At 38.2% G+C, this 21,126-nt stretch overlaps 1 protein-coding gene across 1 annotated transcript in view; it reads right to left on the minus strand.

The window, feature by feature from the left end:
* The window catches only part of CADPS2 (calcium dependent secretion activator 2), a 562,792-nt gene that overhangs the window by 250,527 nt on the left and 291,139 nt on the right, over positions 1-21,126 (minus strand). The gene's annotated exons all lie outside the window — the stretch shown is intronic.

Consider the following 21,126-nt stretch of genomic DNA (forward strand, 5'->3'; position numbering starts at 1 on the left):
GCAGTCTTTGAGTAAAATAATAGTTACATATTTGACATGAATCTAGCTCAAAGGCAGGTGCAATCAACAAATTCTTGAAGGAATCAGGACAGATTCAAAGAAGAATCACCGCTTCATTTTGGACTCTAAAAGAACAGATATGATTTGAAACAGAAAAGCACAGAGGCGGGCCTGCTAAAGACAGGAGGGTGTTGGAACTGAACCACCCTTAGAGTGGCACCCTAAAACAGGCACATAGTCCCATCTTGATACTGACATTCATACCACCACCTTTGGTTATTAAGCCCTGCCCCAAGCTTGACTGGTCAGCTCTTTGTTCTCTGGGACCTATGCTTAATCAGTTTACACTGTTTGCCACCAACAAAATGTCAACCAATACAGATGTACATTATATTTTTTCTGCCATGTCAATACTCTACCTTATCAAAAGGGAAGGAGAGGACCCCATGGAACATTAACTTTTAAGGGTGAAGGAAAGAGAGAATGCCATAAGTAAGACCAGAGGTCAAGGAGGCAGAAGAAAAACCAGAAGCGTGGGATTTACTACATTTAAGGCAGCGAGTGTTTTGGGAAATAGGAAGTGGCCATTGATGACAGCACAGTGAGGATGGAAAGGCCATTATGGTTTGGTTTAAAAACGGAGAAATCACTAGAGATATCAAGAGAAGAAATTTTAGGTGAGGCAGAGTATAACGGTTTGAGGGATGAAATCAATTAGGGATGGGGCAAGACATCACTTAACTATTTCACGAACAAGATGAGGCAAGATGAGCAAGATCACTTTGAATGGAAGGGATGTTGTGTGCAAAGGAAAGGGGGTGAGGATATGGCCATGTAGACTGAAGAGGATAAGGAGATAGGAAGGCTGCACTGATAGGTGAGATTGGAAAGGAAGACTGGGGATAGACTGTAAAAGCGTAAGTTTTGCAAAGGAGTTTGTATATTATCCCATAACACGTAGTCAAAAGATGCTTCTAAACCAGAGAATGACAATCAAAATGTCATACTCTTGTGTAAAGAAAATTTCCACCTATCCAGCTGTATACATTCTGGAGAGGAGTCATGTGCAGTCAAGTGTCTAACATCCAGTTAAGAAATGAAATGGCCTTTAAAAATACATCTTTAAAACAGTAAGAAGGGACTGCAAATGCTTTTAGCTAGAATGTTTCAATTTGTGATTAGATTTTTTTTTTTTCCTGACAATCATATGTCCTTGAGACACAGGGTGTTTTCAGGAAGTGTCCAAGGGGACATCACTCCAGACAAGTAGAGCTATCTATGGGAAACCTTGACTTTGGGGATTCAGTTGACGTTTTTCTTTCTCCAACTGACAATACATTTTACTGTTTAGCAAAGACTCATGATGACTATTCCTGGTGAACCTTTCAAGTAGCTTGTTGAGAGCTTAGAAACTTGAGAAAGTATGTACTGTGAAAGGACTAACTGAATTTACTTCATTTCAATAAATTTTTATTTAGCACATGCTAGTAACTAGCATATTTTCTCCAATATTCAAGTCCTATATTTTCAGTGTGTGAAGAAGCTGAACTGAATGATTTTTCCTAAGAGAAATCTACATCCTTCTTAAGTAACATTTTCCAGTGTTTTAATACACTTGAGGTTGCTTAGTCTAAATTATTTCTCTTTTGATTTAATATCATTGCTTCCTGTCTTACTTAGTTGAAACAGAGAGCAACCTGGTCACTTTCACAAGGGTTGGTTTTTTTTTTTTAATATTGAAATATTTGCATTAATCTGCAGTCAATTTATGGTCTATAGGCTAAATCCAGTTCCTTGTATTTTCAAAGCTGGAAAGAATCCTGGAATTTACAATATAGAATTGGTCAAGCCTGCAAGCTCTTAAAGAAGTGTGCTATTGGCCTGACAGAAAATTACACATTTCCTTCTTTCTATATAGTACTTTTTACAATAGGAAAAGCCATTTTGAAAAATGAGTTAAACAAGAAAAAAAGAAAGTACTATCTGAACTAGGGGCTTCCCTGGTGGCTCAGACAGTAAAGAACCCACCTGCAATACAGGAGACCAGGGTTTGATCCCTGGGTCGGGAAGATCCCCTGGAGGAAGGCATGGCTACCCACTCCAGTATTGTTGCCTGGAGAATCCCATGGGGTCTCAAAGAGGCAGACACAATTGAGCAAATAAGCATGGATTATCTGAACTATGTATTTTTTTCTTGGCATTAGCTTTTTTTTTTTTTAAAGAGAGGTATATAAGCTTTGATATTTGAATAATGGGGGTGGGGTAGACAGCATGGAAAACAAACATCAAGGTGTGTAAATTATTTTAAAATCTTTTCTGGCATCACTACTTAATAAACGATTATATGAAGGGGCTCAAGTAATGCATTTAGCAGAGTATCCTCCTTGAGGGTAAGATCTCATAACGATAGAGTAGTTTCTAGGGTAATTTAAGCCACTATATTCAAGTAAGGCGTTTTGTTTTTGACAAGTGTGGTTGATTTACGATATAGTGTTAACTTCAGATGTACAGCATAGTGACTTGGTATTTTTGCAGATTGTTTTCTATTGTAGGTTATTATAAGATAATGGCTATAAATTCCTCGTGTCCTATAGTATATCCTTGTTGCTTATTTATGTTATATATAATACCTTGTATCTTAATCCCAATATCCCTAATTTGTCTCTCCCCCTCTCCCCTCTTCCCCTTGCTAACCACTGGTTTGTTTTCTACATCTGTGAGTCTGTTTCTGTTTTGTATATACACTAATTTGTACTTTTTTTTTTTTAGATTCCACATACAAGTGATATCATAAAGCATTTGTCTTTTTTTGTCTGACTTATTTCACTGAGCATTAAATTGTCTGAGTCTATCCTTACTGCTTCACATCCTAGATACTTACCAAGTATTTGTTGGAAAGATGTGTAGATGCTTAGAGGAATTAGAAATAAAGATGCAAAATGCAAACTGATACCTCTTTGTGGTGAAAAGAGAAAAAGGCTTGCCAACTAAATCACTGCCCAAACTTTATAACAGAAAATGACAGTAGCAAATGCCAGAACTTGTATGCCACTTACTTGGCAGTCTCTAAAATATTTTGAAACTCTTATCTTTCCACTTTTCGACTGCAACAGGTAGAATAATTTCTTGTTGTTCAGTCGCTCAGTTGTGTCTGACTCTTTGCAACTTTATGGACTGCAGCATGACAGCCTTCCCTGTCCTTCACTATTTCCCAGAGTTTTCTCAAACTCCTGTCCATTGAGTCAACGATGACATTCAACCATCTCATCCTCTGTCACCTCTTCTCCTCCTGCCCTCAATCTTTCCCAGCATTGGGGTCTTTTCTAAGAAGTCTGCTCTTTGCATCAGGTGACCAAAGTACTAGAGCTTCAGCATCAGTCCTTCCAAAGAATATTCAGGCTTGATTTCCTTTAGGGTTGACTGTTTTGATCTCCTTGCTGTCCAAGAAACTCTCAAGAGTCTTCTCCAACACCACAGTTCAAAAGCATGTTCTCTGGCGCTCAGCCTTCTTTATGGTCCAACTCTACACCCATACATGACTACTGGAAAAACCTTAGCTTTGACTATACAGACCTTTGTCAGCAAAGTGCTGTCTCTGCTTTTTAATATGCTGTCTAGGTTGGTCATAGCTTTTCTTCCAAGGAGCAAGTATCTTTTAATTTAGAATAATAGTCTCCCCGAAATGCCTAGTCCTAATCCCCAGAACCTGTGACTATGTTACTCCCTGGCAAAGGGGAGTTGTGGTAACAGATGGAATTAAGGTCACTAATAACGGAAATAAGGCCTTAAGAAAGGGAGATTATAAAAGTGGGCCCAATGCAATTACAAGGGTTCTCAGAGGTGGAAGAAGACGACAAAGGAGTGATGTAGCAATATGATGGGAGCAACAATCAGCCATTGCTGGTTTTGGAAATGGAAGAGGGCCATGTATGAGCCAAATACAGGCAGCCTCTAAAAGCTGGAAGAAGTGAAAACACAAAACAAAAAAACCCTGCATTCTACCTTAGGTCTTCTGGATAGGAACACAACCCTGCCAACAGCTTAATTTGAGCCCACCAAGATTCGCTTTGGACCAACACAACTGTAAGATAATAACTCTGTGTTGTTTTAAGGCACGAAGCTTTCCGTAATTTGTTGAAGTGTCAACAGGAAACCAATACACAGGTAATAAAAGCTACAATTTGATCATAACAACATTAAATTTACCTACTAGACTTCTTTAGCTAATTGTGTGACTCAAAGATTTTTACATATAGTTTTCTACTATTATCTGTGATTACTTTAACAAGATGGTTTTATGTATGTGATTAACTCTCTTACTTTCCTGAAGTATTCTGCTTGTATGAAATCTTTTGAAAAAAATGTTTCTCCCTTTGTGTTAAAGCTTTCACTTATCATAAATCAAAAGGAAAACTTAAAAAGGATTCACAATGAGACAGGTTTTGGTGGTTAAGAGAATGAAGACCATCATGCATGTATTTCTAGCAAATGTCAAGTTCCATACCCCCAAATGCTAAAGGATTACATCTTCCATTTCAAAGTCTTTCTTGAAGACTTTGAAAGACATAGTCAAATTTGTCATGGTATTTTCCATGGCTCAATTAAAGACACTGGCTTTAAATAATCTTCATATGTCACTGTTATTGCTTGTAGGGTCTCAATTTCAAACTTCTCCTTGAATGAAGCAATATATTCCATCACAGCTACGTCTGTCTTTAAGACTTAACTAGACAGTAAAGCTTTATTATTCAGTTCAGTTCAGTTCAGTTGCTCAGTCGTGCCCGACTCTTTGCGGCCCCATGAATTGCAGCACGCCAGGCCTCTCTGTCCATCACCATCTCCCAGAGTTCACTCAGACTCACGTCCATCGAGTTGGTGATGCCATCCAGCCACCTCATCCTCTGTCATCCCCTTTTCCTCCTGCCCCCCAACCAGCCCATTCTAAAGGAGATCAGCCCTGGGCGTTCTTTGGAAGGAATGATGCATTATGGGAGGCCAAATGAAAGAAGGCAAAATAGTGTCTTTCTGGCTCTACACCAGCATTAGAAAACCAGTGACACCAAGCCCAAAAAGGACAAGGGCGTAAGGCTGTCCCAGGCATGTGTTCTGTTATATCAGCCTCTTAGAAACCACCATTCACAAGTTCAATTACTGAGGCAAACTCTGTGGGTTGGCTTCCCCAGTTCAGTTCAGTTCAGTCGCTCAGTCGTGTCTGACTCTTTGCGAACCCCATGGATTGCAGCATTATTATTAGTCTTGATCTATTCCCCTCAGCCATAAATTATGAATAGCAGTAACCTTTATATTTCCTTACCAATACAGTTTCTATTAGAGGACCCTGCATGAGTAGCTTTATCTAGAGTGTTTCTTTTTACTAGTCTGATTATAATAATGCCTGGCATTTATAAAGAACCTTTCAACTCAGTGCCTCAAAATGCTTTGTGGAATTTAAATTAATCCTCACATCACCCTTAAAAGATAGGCATTGCTCTTGTTATGTAAATAACTTGACACTGAAGTTAAATGGATAGCCAAGGAAAATTACTTCAAGATAACGATAGGCACTTTCAATTTTACTTCCCCTCCCCAACACATTCCCTTCACAATTTCACAAACAGTATAATAACTAATTTAGCTTTGTTCTCACTCTTTGGTTATTAAGTACTATAAGAATTCTTAGAGTCAAACCAATTTTATTTCTGTCAATCCATACATACGATGGTGCGATAGGAAGGAGGAAGTTACGATAACGTCTATGCTTGGAATACTTCAGCTGCATCCTTAAACTGAAAACAATTATAGCTAAGGGTTTGGGAACTAATTTACAGATAAGTGTTGGTATTTATATTAAAAACCAACTGCCATCCTGAAGAATGAAGGTGAATTATTATTCTTCATCTGATTAAGAAGTCAAAGCAAGGGCTGATAATTACAACCTCACAATCTGCCAAGATGATAAGATTCATGAAAACCTTCCTAATTTGTCATTCTATATGTATGTAAACTAGAAAGAAGCCCTTTAAAGAATGGAAAAAAAAGAAGATAGGACAATAGGAGATTAAGAACTCTTGGTGTTACATTTTCACTTGTTCCCAAGAACTTCATGAATTCAGAGAAATATAAGATGGAAGTGGCGAGGAATAAAGGTCAAGGGAGAGAGCTTCAGCGATTTGTTCACGCCCTACTGTGTATTAAGGCAGAGCTAAAACCACAATTTACATCTTCTGGAAGCAGGTTTCAAACTTTTATTTTGTGATATTCAACAACCAATCTGAATGCTGGATCTTTGACCTAAAGACTTAATTTTTGACTCAAAATACATGTAATAAAAACTAGCAGGAGATAAAAGTACTCAGCTTTTTGGTTTAGTGCTAAAGACAATAAAATAGGATGTTCCAAAGAAGCTTTGGGGGCTTCACTGGTGGCTCAGCGGGAAAGAATCCACCTGCCAATACAGGAGACACGGGTTCAGTCCCTGGGTCTGGAACTGGAGAAGGCAACTAACTTCAGTATTCTTGCCTGGGAAATCTGAAGGACAGAGGAGCCTGGCAGGCTACAGTCCAAGGGGTCGCAAAAGAGTCAGACGCGACTGAGCAACTGAACAATAGGCTTTGGATAGTTCCCAGATACAGTAACTAAAGGAATAGGTTAGGAACGAATGTAAGGATGGTTCAACCTGCTTCTTCAGTGTATTATAACTAGGAGATGGGCTGAACATCCTAGAACCTCACTTTTACAATAGAATCCAAATCATGTATCATTCAGTTACTGCTGTTTAGGCTTATCACTTGGTTAGGGAACCCAGAGTGTTCAAGCAAAACTGATTCACCTTACTGTCTAACTATGCAAAGGAGAAATGAAACTGAAATTTCAGGAGATGGTTCATTTGTTCATTCATCCTTTCAGCAGTAACTGGACATGTATTGTGCATCAGAAACTGCTAGATGCTGCTGCCACTGCTAAGTCGCGTCAGTCGTGTCCGACTCTGTGCCACCCCATAGACGGCGGCCCAACAGGCTCCTCTGTCCCTGGGATTCTCCAGGCAAGAATACTGGAGTAGGTTGTCATTTCCTTCTCCAATGCATGAAAGTGAAAAGTGAAAGTAAAGTTGCTCAGTCGTGTCCGACTCTTAGCGACCCCATGGACTGTAGCCTACCAGGCTCCTCTGTCCATGGGATTCTCCAGGCAAGAGTACTGGAGTGGGTTGCCATTGCCTTCTCTGACACAGATGCTATTGCTGAAATAACATGTCCTAGGCCTTACCTTCAATGGGAAATGGAGATATAATATTGCACAGCTCATAAACTACACATGAAATGTTTGTTATATTATCATTTGAAGTTAGACTAAATTTAAAGCAACACTTAATAGTAATCAATAATAAGCAAACAAAGAAGAAAAATGGAACAAAAAAATATTAAATTAGTCTAAAAGAGAAAAAAAGGAGATATAAAGAACATGGAAGACAGAAAAAAAACCTAAGTGACATTTAAACTTAATCATATCCATAATCATATTAAAATACATTTTAAATACTGATTGAAAGGCAGAGATGGTCAGATTGTATGAAAAATAAAGATCCAATCATATGTGGCCTTTAAATACAAAGAAACAAATATATTAAAGGATGTAAAAATATATAATATACTAACATTAGTTAAGAAAAAAGATTGGATAGCTAAAATAAAGAAGATTTTAATGTGAAGTATATTACCAGGTATTACAAGGTATAAATGAAATATAATACAAAGTAATTTCAGAGTGACAAAGTGATCAATTAATGAAGAGGAAATAGAAATCCTAAGTATTTATGTACATAATATTTATCCTAAATATTTATGTATATGTCTTCAAAATACAAGCATCAAAAAATAACAAGTCCATAATTTTACTCAGGTTAATATCAATCTCTCAATAATTGCTTTTTAGAAAATTAGTAAAGATATAGATATTTAAACAACAACTTGAACTATTTGAGATTTATAAAATTCTATTGAACAAAAGAATATGCAGTTTGTTTTTTTTTAAAACTCTGAATGTGGAATATTCACAGGATAGACCATATTATAAGCTATAAACTAAGACTCAATAAATTTAAAAAGGATCAAAGTCATATAAAGTATATTCTCTAAGGCCAGTAGACTTCAATTAGATATCAATTAGAAATCCATAACATAGAGAACTCCAAAAAGCTCTCACATATGTGGAAACTAACACATTTCAAATAACCAATGGGTCAAAGGAATCAAAATAAAACAGAATATTTTGAAGAGAATGAAAATGAGAAAAAATATATTAAAAAATGGTCTGGGCTGCTACTAAACTAGTATTTAGGGAATGGGGGCTTAGAGCGCTAAATGTCTAGATTATTGGGTTGGCCAGAAAGTTCATTTGCATCTTAAGATATTACAGAAAAATCAAAAAGGACTTTCTGGTCAATCCAACAGAAAAAAGAATTTTCTTAAATCACTGGATTCAGCTTTAATAAAATGTATCACGAATTAAACTCAAAGTATACAGAAGAAACAATAAAGCTTAGAGCCAAAATAGATTAAATAAAAAATAGCAGAAGGAATTTTATCAACTTGAGGAAAGGGATCTACCAAAAACCTACAACGAATGTTATATTTAATGTTCAAAGATTCATTTTTTCCCCTAAGATCAAGAATTAGACTAGGATGTCCACTGTCACCATTTCTATTGTATTAGAGGTTGAAATAAATATAATAAGACAACCAAAATACATAAATAAAAGCATCTAGATTGCAAAGAAGTAAAATTATCTCTATTAGCAGACAAGAAAATTGTTTATGGAAACACTATCTACCAAGATACCAGCAGAACTAGTTAGTGAGTTTATCAAGGTTACAGGATGCAAGATCAATATAGAAAAGTCAATTACATTTCAACATAATAACAATATCTAAATTGAAAAATTAAAACTAACAAAATAATGTCATTTAAGGTAGCAACAAAAATATGAAGTACTCAGTGACAGATCTGGCAAAAGAAATGCAAGAAGATCTGTACACTGAAAACTATTAAGACATTGTTATGGAGAACAAAAGAAGACCTAAATAAATAGAGGGGTATATTGTGTTCCTGGGTCAGAAAACTCAGCTTCGTTAATCAATTACCAAATTGATATACAGATTCAATATGATCACAGTAAAAATCACAGTGGATTTTTTTTTTTTTTTAGAAATCCCCCAAATAATTTAAAAATTCACAGGGCAAAACAAAGGACCTATAATAGCCAAAACTATGCAGGAGTTGGAAAGAAAAGAAAGAAACAGAGTTGGAGAACTATCACTACTTAATATAATAGACTTATGACAAAGTCAAGGTAATCATGGCAGTGTGCTACTGGCACTGAGATAGAAAACTAGATAAACAGAACGGAATACAGAATCCAGAAGTGGACCCAACAAACATGTGGACAACTGATTTTCGACAAGTACTAAGAGAAGAAAGTCCTTACAATAAATGGTACTAGAACAACTTGATACTCCTACACAAAAATGTGAACTCTGATTTATTAGTAGCTCTAGAAATAAAAACTAAAAAGATCAAAGAGTTAAATCTAAAACTATGAAACTATAAAACTTCTAGCAGAAAGTATAGGAAAATTTTGACCCGGGGTTAAGCAAGGATTTCTTACATATGGCAACAAAAGTACAAGCCATAAAAAGAAAAAAAAAAGGACTTCATCAAAATTAAGACTGTGGCTCTTTGAAACACACTCTTAACAAAATGAAAAGATGAGCTGAATTCTGGGAGAAAATATTTACAAACCATAATTTTGATAAAAGATGCACAAATAACAGATTATTATGGTCTTTCCAAACTTAAGAATAAGAAAACAGGCAATCCAACTAAAAATTGGAAAAATGTCTGAACAAATTCGAAGAATGACAAAGTAAATCATTATTACTAAGTCACTACAAATGACAAGTAAGCATGCAAAAAAGATAACATGATTAGTACTAGTTTTTACAGAAGTATAAATTAAAACCATAATATGATACTACATCTATTAGAAATAAGGATTTGGTATAGTGTATAGGTTGAATACTTATTCTATCTGGGATCAAGGTTGCTGTTGTTAGCTGTTCAGTCATGTCCAACTCTGCAAATCCATGGGCTGTGGCTCACCAGACTCCTCTGTCCATGGAATTCTCCAGGCAAGAATATTAGAGTGGGTAGCCATTCCCTTCTCCAGAGGATCTTTCTGATTTAGGCAACAAACCCGGATCTCCTGCATTGCAGGCAGATTCTTTACTGTTTGAGCCACTAGGGAAGTCTACCTCATTAGCTAAATGAGAAACTAGATAGGTTACTGGTCAGGGACGCAGAAGCCCTATCGCAGGTGATTGTTGAAGATATAGGAGTAGAAATTTTGATGGAGAAGAGGGTCTGGACCCCAATTAAATGAAGATATCAAAAGATAGGAGAACGAAAAAAAAATGATATCCAGAGAGATGATATGGGGTGGGAGGGGGGTTCATGTTTGGGAACTCATGTACACCCGTGGTGGATTCATGTCAATGTATGGCAAAACCAATATAGTATTGTAAAGTAAAGTAAAAATAAAAATTAAAATAATATAAAATAAATAGAACCCACACAGTAGAGAAGTGTGCTATTTCAAGGGGACAGAGAGTAGTCCAAAAGCACAGCAGAAAAAATATTAAAGATTGGATTGGACAATAAAATCCATAATCAATTTAAAGGGGTGATTTTAGTTTAATAGTAAGGATGGATGAGTTAGCAAAGGATTAAGGGAAGACTAAGTAGTTAAAAAAAAGGAGTTAGTGCATTTCACCCATAAAACGTTCACTGAGGAAAACTTATGGAAAGTGATATGAAAGCTAAGGGGAAACCTGAGTAGGTTCGAGGGAGCCTCTATTTTTCTGAGGAAACTGAAATGTCAACTATAATCACCCACATGGACCTACTGTGGAGCATGTCTGTCTATAACTTGCTCTTTCAGCACTGAGAAGGAAAGAAAATGCCTTCCCCTCTTTTTCCTGTGAAGATGATGGCCAGCTCCTCAGAGAGGGTCTGAGGGAGACTCCCTAAGGAACAGTGATGCACATTGTCAGTCTCCTTTCCAAGTCTGACTCAGGAGGATCAAGTCTTCTTTAACACTTTACAGATTGTGATTAACAAGCCAGATGTAAGCTGCAAAGAAAAATATCTAGAAAGACTTTGCACCATATATGCCTGATCTCTGGCCCATCACCTGTCTGTGGTCCCTTTCCTGTCACCAGAATGGCTTCTGCGACATGACATCAAAGTCTTGAGACAAATGGCTACAGAAAAGGTACACGACTTGTTGTTTGTGGGATTTCCCAGCAAGAATATTGGAGTGGGTTGCCATTTTATTCTTCAGGGGATCTTCCCAACCCAGGGATCAAACTCACATCTCCTGCACTGCAGGCAGATTCTTCACTGCTGAGCCAACAAGCAAGCCCTGTACCTCTTATTAGAACTACAAAAATAAGAGTTTACTTTGTAAGGTGATGTTAGTTAGATATCTCTGAAATGCAAACAAATTTCCATTCCACTTTGCAGCAGATGATACTAATTTGCTGGCTAAAATAGCTGTCATCTAGTATCAGCTATTTCAATAAAATTGGATATCAAATTTTGCTTTCAAATAGTAAAATATCTATGATTATGATTTCATGAGCAGTTTCTCTAAAGCTGTTTTGATGCATATGTAGATGAATCAAATTGGTATAATGCTGGAAAGTTTAATCCTCAAATATAAACTTTGAGTGAAGGGAAGACCTAAACTGATTTTTAAGATTTTATAATTATTTGTGAAAACTAGGATTGTTAATTAGTCAATAAAACATCTGTAGTCTATTCCTGATCTACTGCTTTGCATGTTGCAATAAGAAGTTCTATGCTGACTGCCTATAAACCCAGGCATGCAGAGGCATGATTTAAACTCTATAGGTCTTAACCAGTTCTATATATAGGGTATAGTTAAATATTCTGAATTTAGCTAAAAATATGTTGAGCTCTTGAACATTTTAACATAAATGAAGAACTCAGAGGGAACTCAGCTTGGAGAGAACTATATAAATGAGAAAAATTAAACAGGATATAATCCAGGAAAACAAGAGGGGCAAAAAAGAAAATTAGCCTGACCAACGAGTTAGAGCTCCTGAAACAGTAATTATCCCCCAAGGAAAGATGTTTGAACACACTGTATTGCTTCTCTCTTAAACAGAAATCACGCATATTCTGATAATTCTTCAGATGGATCTCCTTCAATACATCAGAAAGCCACGTAAGAAACAAGTTGATGAAAAAACCATATATATAAGCTAATCTGTACCTGCTACATTAAGATGTAACAAGATGGTTTAAAGATAATAGCTCATTTTAGTGGAATAATCAATTGAGCAAAGCTAATTTATCTTAATATTTTAAATGTATCTGAACTTTCCATATAGTATTTACATTTGTAAAACATGCATAATGACTGTCACTATGAATTGTGAGGTTATGACCATCTCTATATCAAGGAATGTTGAATAAAAGTACAAATACTGAAATATCATTTAATCAAATAAGCAAAATGGACATTGTTCTAGCTCCACTGTATCAAAAAGAAAACAGATTCTGATTTATATGCTTCTCTGTCCTCAGGGAGGCAGAAGAACCAGTGCTCTCCTGTGTATACTGGTGATGGGGTACCGAGACCATGAACTCCCAGTGTTTGCACAGATAATAGGTTCTTTTTCTAACAACTGTCAGAAAGAACGTGTTCATAGCAACACTTCTAAAACTAAAAAGTTGTCTGGGTAGAAACTTCAAAAATCCATTTTGGACTCAAGAACACCATTTGATAAGTTAAACAGTACCAAAGAAAACAATAATTCATCCTGAAAGACTTTATGGAAACTGCACTGCTCACAAATAGATGCCTTGTGGGATTATTTAGATTTTTACATGGTTATGTTATCTAAGCCTTGTTTTTAAAGTTTGAGGGGACAATAGATTGTGATAAACCGTATATTTTTGGATGCTTAACTGGTCCACTATTTGCCTGCTTGCATGTACCCATAATAAGAAAAATACCCTGTTCTGCCTCCAGGTAGCACCCAGTGGGAGGCTGGCCACCAATTCGGATGAAAAATCTCCTTATGCCACCTAGTTTCCATAAATAGGTATTCACATCTGTCATCTGCTAACAAAATCTACATGCCAAGCATTTGCCAAAGAACATAACCTTCAACTGCCTAATCCCTATCTAAATTTCAGGTATCATTTCACAAAACTATATGGTACAATAATTTGTGGGGTTTTTTGTTTGTTTATTTTTTTAATTAGTTACTAGTTCTTAACACTGGCTGCACATTAGTATCAGTGATACTCTCTGTGCCAATGTTTATCAACCATATATGCAGGTAACTAGCTCCTGAGAAGTGTTTAAATGCTCCTTTCTGGATTCATCCTAAACCAACTAAAACTGGGAGTCCAGAACTTAAATCTTTTCAAACACTCCCTGAACCATTCCCTGTGTGAACGTAAAGTTGAGATGCACCATCAAAAATGAAAGTACCCTAATATGTTTCAAATCACTGTATAAAATGATAGAAAATGACTATGCATGAAACGGCCTTAGCTTAAATAATATTCAGTCCTGCTTTATGTCATGAAATTAAATTGGCCCATACTGACACCGTGATTTCTAAAATAGTCACATTTCCTCATCCTATCACAAATAGTATTTAATGATTATTTTAGGAAACAGACTTTGGAGTCAGAAAGCTCAAGTTCAAATCCAGATTCTTGCAATTGCTGAGTGGCCTTAACCTCTGATTATCATTCTTTAACTAAACATGGACCGTTACTCTCTTCGTCAAAGAGGATTAAATGGGATATATGATAGTAAGTAGTCACAGCAACCAGTAAAGCAATATAATGATAGAGAGGGAAAACTAGAAATGGCAACCGTATTTGTATTTCACCTAGCTCAATTTACAGACAAGGGGTCAGAGATCCAGACAGTAAATGCCTCCCAGATCATGCCTAATAAAAAGTCAGCCTTACTTAGTATGGCAAAACTGATCTAATAGTGAGTTGTTCGGGTGAGAACTATTATCTGATAGATCTGTGGAAGGAAATCTCCATAATGACTGAATTTATAGATATTTTCAGTGATTTTTACCATTTAGAATATAAATAAGACATTTAATCTTTCTATTGCACTGGCTACTTTTAAATCAGGGCCTCCCAGGTGGCGCTAGGAGGAAAGAGCCTACCTACCAAGGCAGAAGACTTAAGAGACAGAGGTTTGATCCCTGGTCAGGAAGATCCCCTGGAAGAGAGCACAGCAACCCACTCCAGTATTCTTGCCTGGAGAATCCCATGGGTGGCGGAGCCTGGTGGGCTACCGTCCATAGGATCACAAAGAGTCAGACATGATTGAAGCGACTTGGCACAATTTTAAATAAAGTAATCAGACATACATCTTTATTGAGATACATTCTAAGGACAAAAAGACCTGCCAAGAAATACTGACCACTACTTTGTATGTTTTTTGTTGGTTGTGGTACTGGTACAATATTTCTGGAACAAATCTGTAATGTATTATAAAAGAGAAAATATTAAATTTATATTGATGCTGCAGAGAACCTATAAAGTCATGATTTAAAAAAAATATTTATCTCGTAACCTGTTCATTTCTTGTTTCTTCCATTGTGGTTTGATGATTTTTCTTAATAGTATGGTTGTGTTTCTTTTTTCTTACTTTTTGTGTATCTACTGTGGGTTTTAAATTTGTGAACAACATGAGGTTCACATATTTGCTTGTTTTAAACTAGGAGTCATTTAAGTTTAAACACACTATAAAAGAGCCACATTTTTTACGTCCCTCCTCCACATGGTGCTTTGATGTCATATTTTAATTTTCACACTTCTCCCTTTACAATTTATTATAGCTATAGTTGCTTTTATAATTTTTGCCTTTTAATCTCCATACTGGCTTAATGTAAGTGGTTGAACCTCAGTCCTTAGTATTTATTTGCCTTTCCTAGTGGGATTTTCCTTCTCCTATTGATAGCAGAAAGTGAAGAGGAACTAAAGAGCCTCTTGATGAAAGTGAATGAGGAGAGTGAAAAAGTTGGCTTAAAACTCAACATTCAAAAGACTAAGATCATAACATCCAGGCCCATCACTTTCATGGCAAAGGATGGGAAAACAATGGAAACAGAGACAGACTTTACTTTCTTGAGTTTCAAAATCACTGCAGATGGTGACTGCAGCCATGAAATTAAGAGATGCTTGCTCCTTGGAAGAAAAGCTATGACCAACCTAGACAGCATATTACAAAGCAGAGATTCTACTCTGCCAACAAAGGTCCATCTAGTCAAAGCTATGGCTTTTCCAGGAGTTGTGTATGGATGTGAGAGTTGGACCATAAAGAAAGCTGAGTGCCGAAGAATTGATGCTTTTGAACTGTGGTGTTGGAGAAGACTCTTGAGAATCCCTTGGACTGCAAGGAGATCCAATCAATCCATTCTAAAGGAAATCAGTCCTGAACATCCATTGGAAGAACTAATGCTGAAGCTGAAACTCCAACCTTTGGCCATGTGATGTGAAGAACTGACTTATTTGAAAAGACCTTGATGCTGGGAAAGACTGAAGGTGGGAGGAGAAGGGGATGACAGAGGATGAGATGCTTAGATGGCATCACTGACTTTTAGACATGAGTTTGAGCAAGCTCTGGGAGTTGGGTGATGAACAGGGAAGCCTGGAGTGCTGCAGACCATGGGGTCACAGAGAGTCAGACACAACTGAGTGACTGACTGATAGATTCCTATCTTAAAGAACCTTTATTTATTTATTTAATTTAAATTTATTTTAATTGGAGGTTAATTACTTCACAATATTGTATTGGTTTTGCCATACATACATACACACATACATCAACATGAATCCGCCACGGGTGTACACGTGTTCCCAATCCTGAACCCCCTTCCCACCTCCCTCCCCATACCATCCCTCTGGGTCATCCCAGTGCACCAGCCCCGAGCATCCTGTATCCTGTACTGAACCTAGACTCGCGATTTGTTTCTTATATGATATTATACATGTTCCAATGCCATTCTCCCAAATCATCCCACCCTCTCCCTCTCCCACAGAGTCCAAAAGACTGTTCTATACATCTGTGTCTCTCTTGCTGTCTCACATACAGGGTTATCATTACCATCTTTCTAAATTCCATATATATGCATTAGTATACTCTATTGGTGTTTTTCTTTCTGGCTTACTTCACTCTGTATAATCGGTTCCAGTTTCATCCATCTCATTAGAACTAATTCAAATGTATGCTTTTTAATGGCTGAGTAATACTCCATTGTGTATATGTACCACGGCTTTCTTATCCATTCATCTGCTGATGGACATCTAGGTTGCTTCCATGTCCTGGCTATTATAAACAGTGCTGCGATGAACATTGGGGTACACGTGTCTCTTTCAATTCTGGTTTCCTCAGTGCGTATGCCCAGCAGTGGGATTCCTGGGTCATAAGGCAGTTCTATTTCCAGTTTTTTTAAGGAATCTCCACACTGTTCTCCATAGTGGCTGTACTAGTTTGCATTCCCACCAACAGTGTAAGAAGGTTCCCTTTTCTCCACATCCTCTCCAGCATTTATTGCTTGTAGACTTTTGGATCACAGCCATTCTGACTGGCGTGAAATGGTACCTCATTGTGGTTTTGATTTGCATTTCTTTGATAATGAGTGATGTTGAGTATCTTTTAAAGACCCTTTAATATTTATTAGAATAGGTTTAGTACTAATGAACTCTCAATTTTTACTTGCCTGAGAAGTTCTTTATCTTTTCTATTCTAAATGATAATCTTGCAAGGAAGATATCCTAGGTTACAGGTTTTTTCCTTTCAGCACTTTGAATATATCACGTCACTCCCTTTTGGCTTGCAAAGCTTCTGTAGAGAAGATAGCCTTGTAGTGCTGCTGCTGCTCCTAAGTCGCTTCAGTCGTGTCCGACCCTGATTCCCGTGTATTTGACGGTTTTGTCTTTCTGCATTTGTAATTCTTTATCTTTTGTCATTTTAATTATGGCTTAGTGTGGGTCTGTTTGAGGTCACCAAGTTTGAAATCTGCTCTGCTTTCAATATCTGGATATTTATTTCCTTCCTCAAGTTTGGAAAGTTTACAACTACAGTTTCCTCAAATAAATTTTCGAACTTCTTTCCTCCTTTCCTTTCTGGGACCTCTATACTGCAAGTATTGGCAGGCTTAATGTTATCCCAGAGATCTCAAACTGTTTTCATTAAAAAAAGAAAAAAAATTTTTTTTTTTTGCTGTTCTGACTGGGTGATATCCATTACTCTATCTTCCAGATGACTTATGTGTTTTTCTGTATCACTTAGTGCACTCTTCATACTTTCATGTGTGATTTTTTTTTAACTTCAGCGCTTGTATTCATTTCTGATTGTATCTTTTTTTGTATTTTCTAGTTCCCTGTTAACAGTTTCATTGAATGTATCTACCCTTTTCCCTAATTTAGTTAACACTTTTATTACCAGTGCTTTGAATTTTTATCTGGCAAGGTGTTTATTTCATTATTTGTTCAGAGGTTTTCTTTTGCTGTTTCAATGACAGCAATCCTTCTACCTCTTTTTGGTTAATTTTCTCTGCCGCTATGAATTTAGGTGAAAGTTACCTACTGTGGTCCCGAAGGAGTATTGTTGCGTGGGAGAGTCCCTATGCAGATGTGCCCAATGCCTTTGGTAGGAGCGCTGGATTTGATGTGAACACCAGTCATGTCTTTGCTCAGGGTGTGCCAGCAGCTATGGCCTTGGTAGGGGGTGGGACTGGAGATGGCAGGGTAGAGCCAGGTGTGCGGCCAGTCCTCCCCTCTGCTCAGTGACCCTCGACAGCCTACGGGAAGAGAGGTCTGATCCCAAGTTGCTACGGCAGAATCCCTGAGGGTGAGCCTGAGCTGGCTCTATTCCCTTTAAGGATGGCTTTTTCCCTTTCTCTGTACTGGAAACCCATGCCCCGCAGTGGGCAGTGCTGAAGCAAATGGGACACACAGCGGGGCTCTATGCTCCTGTCTGCTTCAGGCAGAGGCCCAAGCTTTCTCTGCTGCGCTGAGTGTGCACCCACAATTGTTTCCCTCACTCTGCTCAGACACAGCCTCGGGTGCAAATCCCTTTGTCGCTCACAGCTGATCACTCCTCCCAGCCTCCGCCACCCTTGCCCTGTGGTGGAACACCACTGCGGGGTGGGGGCACCCACGTGGACTTTCAGAACGTACAGGGTGGTGAGTGGTGGTGGACTGGGGGCCACAGAGATCTAGGCTGCTTACGTAAATGCTCAACAATGGCCCAGGCCAGAACTTGGTAGCCTCTGCAGTCGTGGCTGCCTCAGGTCCAGTGTCCTGGGAAAGCTGGCAGCCTCTGGGACAGACTTCCCTCCACTCTGACATGGGGGAGAAGCCAGTGCACTCCTGCTGCTCACAAGCTGAGTGTAGGGTTCCTACACTTTTGTCCCAGCAGTTCTCCAGCAGCCAAGGGGCATCGTCTCCCCTGTTTAGGCCCCCAGGACTAAAGTGTGTAATCTGTGGCTCTCACTGCACATTCCCTAGGGCAGGGGTCCAACTGTATTCTCACTTCTTCTCTAAGTTCCTGTGCAGGGTCACAAGGCTCAAGAGGACTGCTTTTCTTCTCTTCATACGGGATATTTGTATCTTTTCTACAGCCTTGGCTGTGCAGGAGTCTTTCTGCCAGTTTCCAGTTAGTTTTCAGTGAGAACTGTTAGACATGGAGGTGTATTTTTGACGTGTTCAAATATCCACATTCTCTTACTCCTCCATCTTGACTCATCTGCTGTAATGTACAGTTCCATGTGTTCAGGCAAATGCATACATCCATATACCCAATGTCCAGTGCCACACATAAATACTCCTTCACCTTGAAAGATCCCTGAACACCATTTACAGGCAACCACTTCCCCCTTGGGTCAATCCCTGGTCAGTTCATCTATTGCCTGTTTCTACAGTACTGCCTCTTTTAGAACAAGTCATACAATACGTTGTAAGTTTAAGTGTGTTGATCTGCGTCCTTGTCAGCATTTCTTATTGTCAGTTTCTTATATTACAGCCATTTAATGGTATCACCTTGTGGTATCAATCTATTTTAAGGGCTGTTTACTCATCTTTCAAATACCACACTAAATTTTAATTTGAAAACTTCACTCAGCCAAGATCCCCAGATACAGAATTATATCATTTTAGACTACAGACTTCAGATGATGTAAGGCCTTTTTCTTCAAATTAAACTTTTTAAGCTGTTTCTAAGTGTGGTGGTAGTGGTTCAGTTGTTAAGCTGTGTGCAACTCTTGGGACCCCACATGTAAAAGTAGATTAATATACAGAAAACATTACCAACAGCTCTACCATGCAGAGATGACCACCGTTTTCTTCTGATTGTGTGTGAGTGCGTGTTTTTAAAAATTAATTAATTAATAAATATACTTTTGGCTGCACTGGGTCTTCGTTGCTGCATGCAGGCTTATTGCAGCTGCTTCTCTTGCTGCAGAACACGGGCTCTAGAGCATGCAGGCTTCAACAGCTGTGGCGCATGGGCTTAGCTGGCCATGGCATGTGGAATCCTCCCGGATCAGGGATAAAACCCATGTCCCCTGGATTGGCAGGCAGACTTTTAAACCACTGGACCACCAGGGAAGTCCCAATAATGCTATATTTAATATTCAAAGACTGAATGTTTCTTCCCTAAGATCAAGAATAAGACTAGAATGTCCACTTTCACTATATCTATTCACTGTAGTGGAGAATCTTATAGACGCAATTGTTGTGAGTCGCTCAGTCGTGTCTGACTCTTTACGACCCCAGGTTCTGCAGCCTGCCAGACTCCTCTGTACATGGGATTCTCCAGGCAAGAACACTAGAGTGGATTGCCATTCCCTTCTCCAGAGGATCTTCCTGACCCAGGGATCAAACCCAGGTCTCCTGCATCACAGGCAGATTCTTTACTGTCTGAGTCATCAGGTAAGCCCAATAGATGCAATGAAACAGTCAAAATAAATACAAGCATCTAGATTGGCAGGTGGATTCTTAACCACTGGACCACCAGGGAAGTCCTGACCCAAAATTTAAAATCTGATCATGTTTGAGGAAAGAAAGCCAAGCGTGAAGGAAGAATCATAGCAAACAAGGTGGGCGTAATAGGAGATAAATTTAGAGAGACCTGTTCAGGTGGAGTGGAGTTCTTCAATGTTGGTTGTCCAATGATGAGGCCTTGTTAAAAGAGACTGTGGCATCCTACCCACCAAATTTCTGATCCAGCAGAGAGAGATTTGGGCCTGAGAAGATGGCCAACCATCTTCCAGGTGTTGCTCATGTTGCTGGTACAGGGTCCCACTTTGAGAACCTTTCCTGGGCATACGCATACTACGATGAAGAGTCTGAGTTTTTCCTTCCAAATAGATGAGGAAACAATGTAAGGTTTTAAAAACAGAATGATGTGCTTCTATGTTGAATTTTACATAGATAACAGTGGCTGAGGTGTGAAAGCTGAATCAGACGGGACAGGATGACAGATGAGGAAGCAGTAAGTGGACTACTACTAGTGAGAAACTGTCTTGAATCAGGGTAGAGAAAATGTTGAAGTGTGAACCAACTCAGTATAAATTTAGGAAAAAGCTGGCAGAACTTGTAAATAGACTAGATATTAGAAAAAGAAAAAGAAAAAAAGGGCAAACTGAGGTCACTGCCTTGACAACAACCTCTATGGAAGACTGGATGGGGTTGCTCATCAAAAGTTCTTATTTCAAAAATATTTAGTGTGTGATATCAGTTAATACACTAGAAATACCAAGTATGCAAGCTAGATATACAAATCTAAAGCTCCAAGGAAGACAATTTAAAAATGGGATGTCATTAACCCATGAACACATTTATAATCATGGAGCCTACTGAGGTCATTAGTATAGATCAATGGCTTGCAAGCAGGTCTGCTCCCAGGGGACACTTGGCAATGTCTGGAGACATTTCTTATCGACTTTACTTAAGAGGGGGTGAGACTACTGGCATATATTGACTGGAGGTCAGGAA

Source organism: Budorcas taxicolor, chromosome 4 (assembly GCF_023091745.1).
Source record: "Budorcas taxicolor isolate Tak-1 chromosome 4, Takin1.1, whole genome shotgun sequence".
Taxonomy (NCBI): domain Eukaryota; kingdom Metazoa; phylum Chordata; class Mammalia; order Artiodactyla; family Bovidae; genus Budorcas; species Budorcas taxicolor.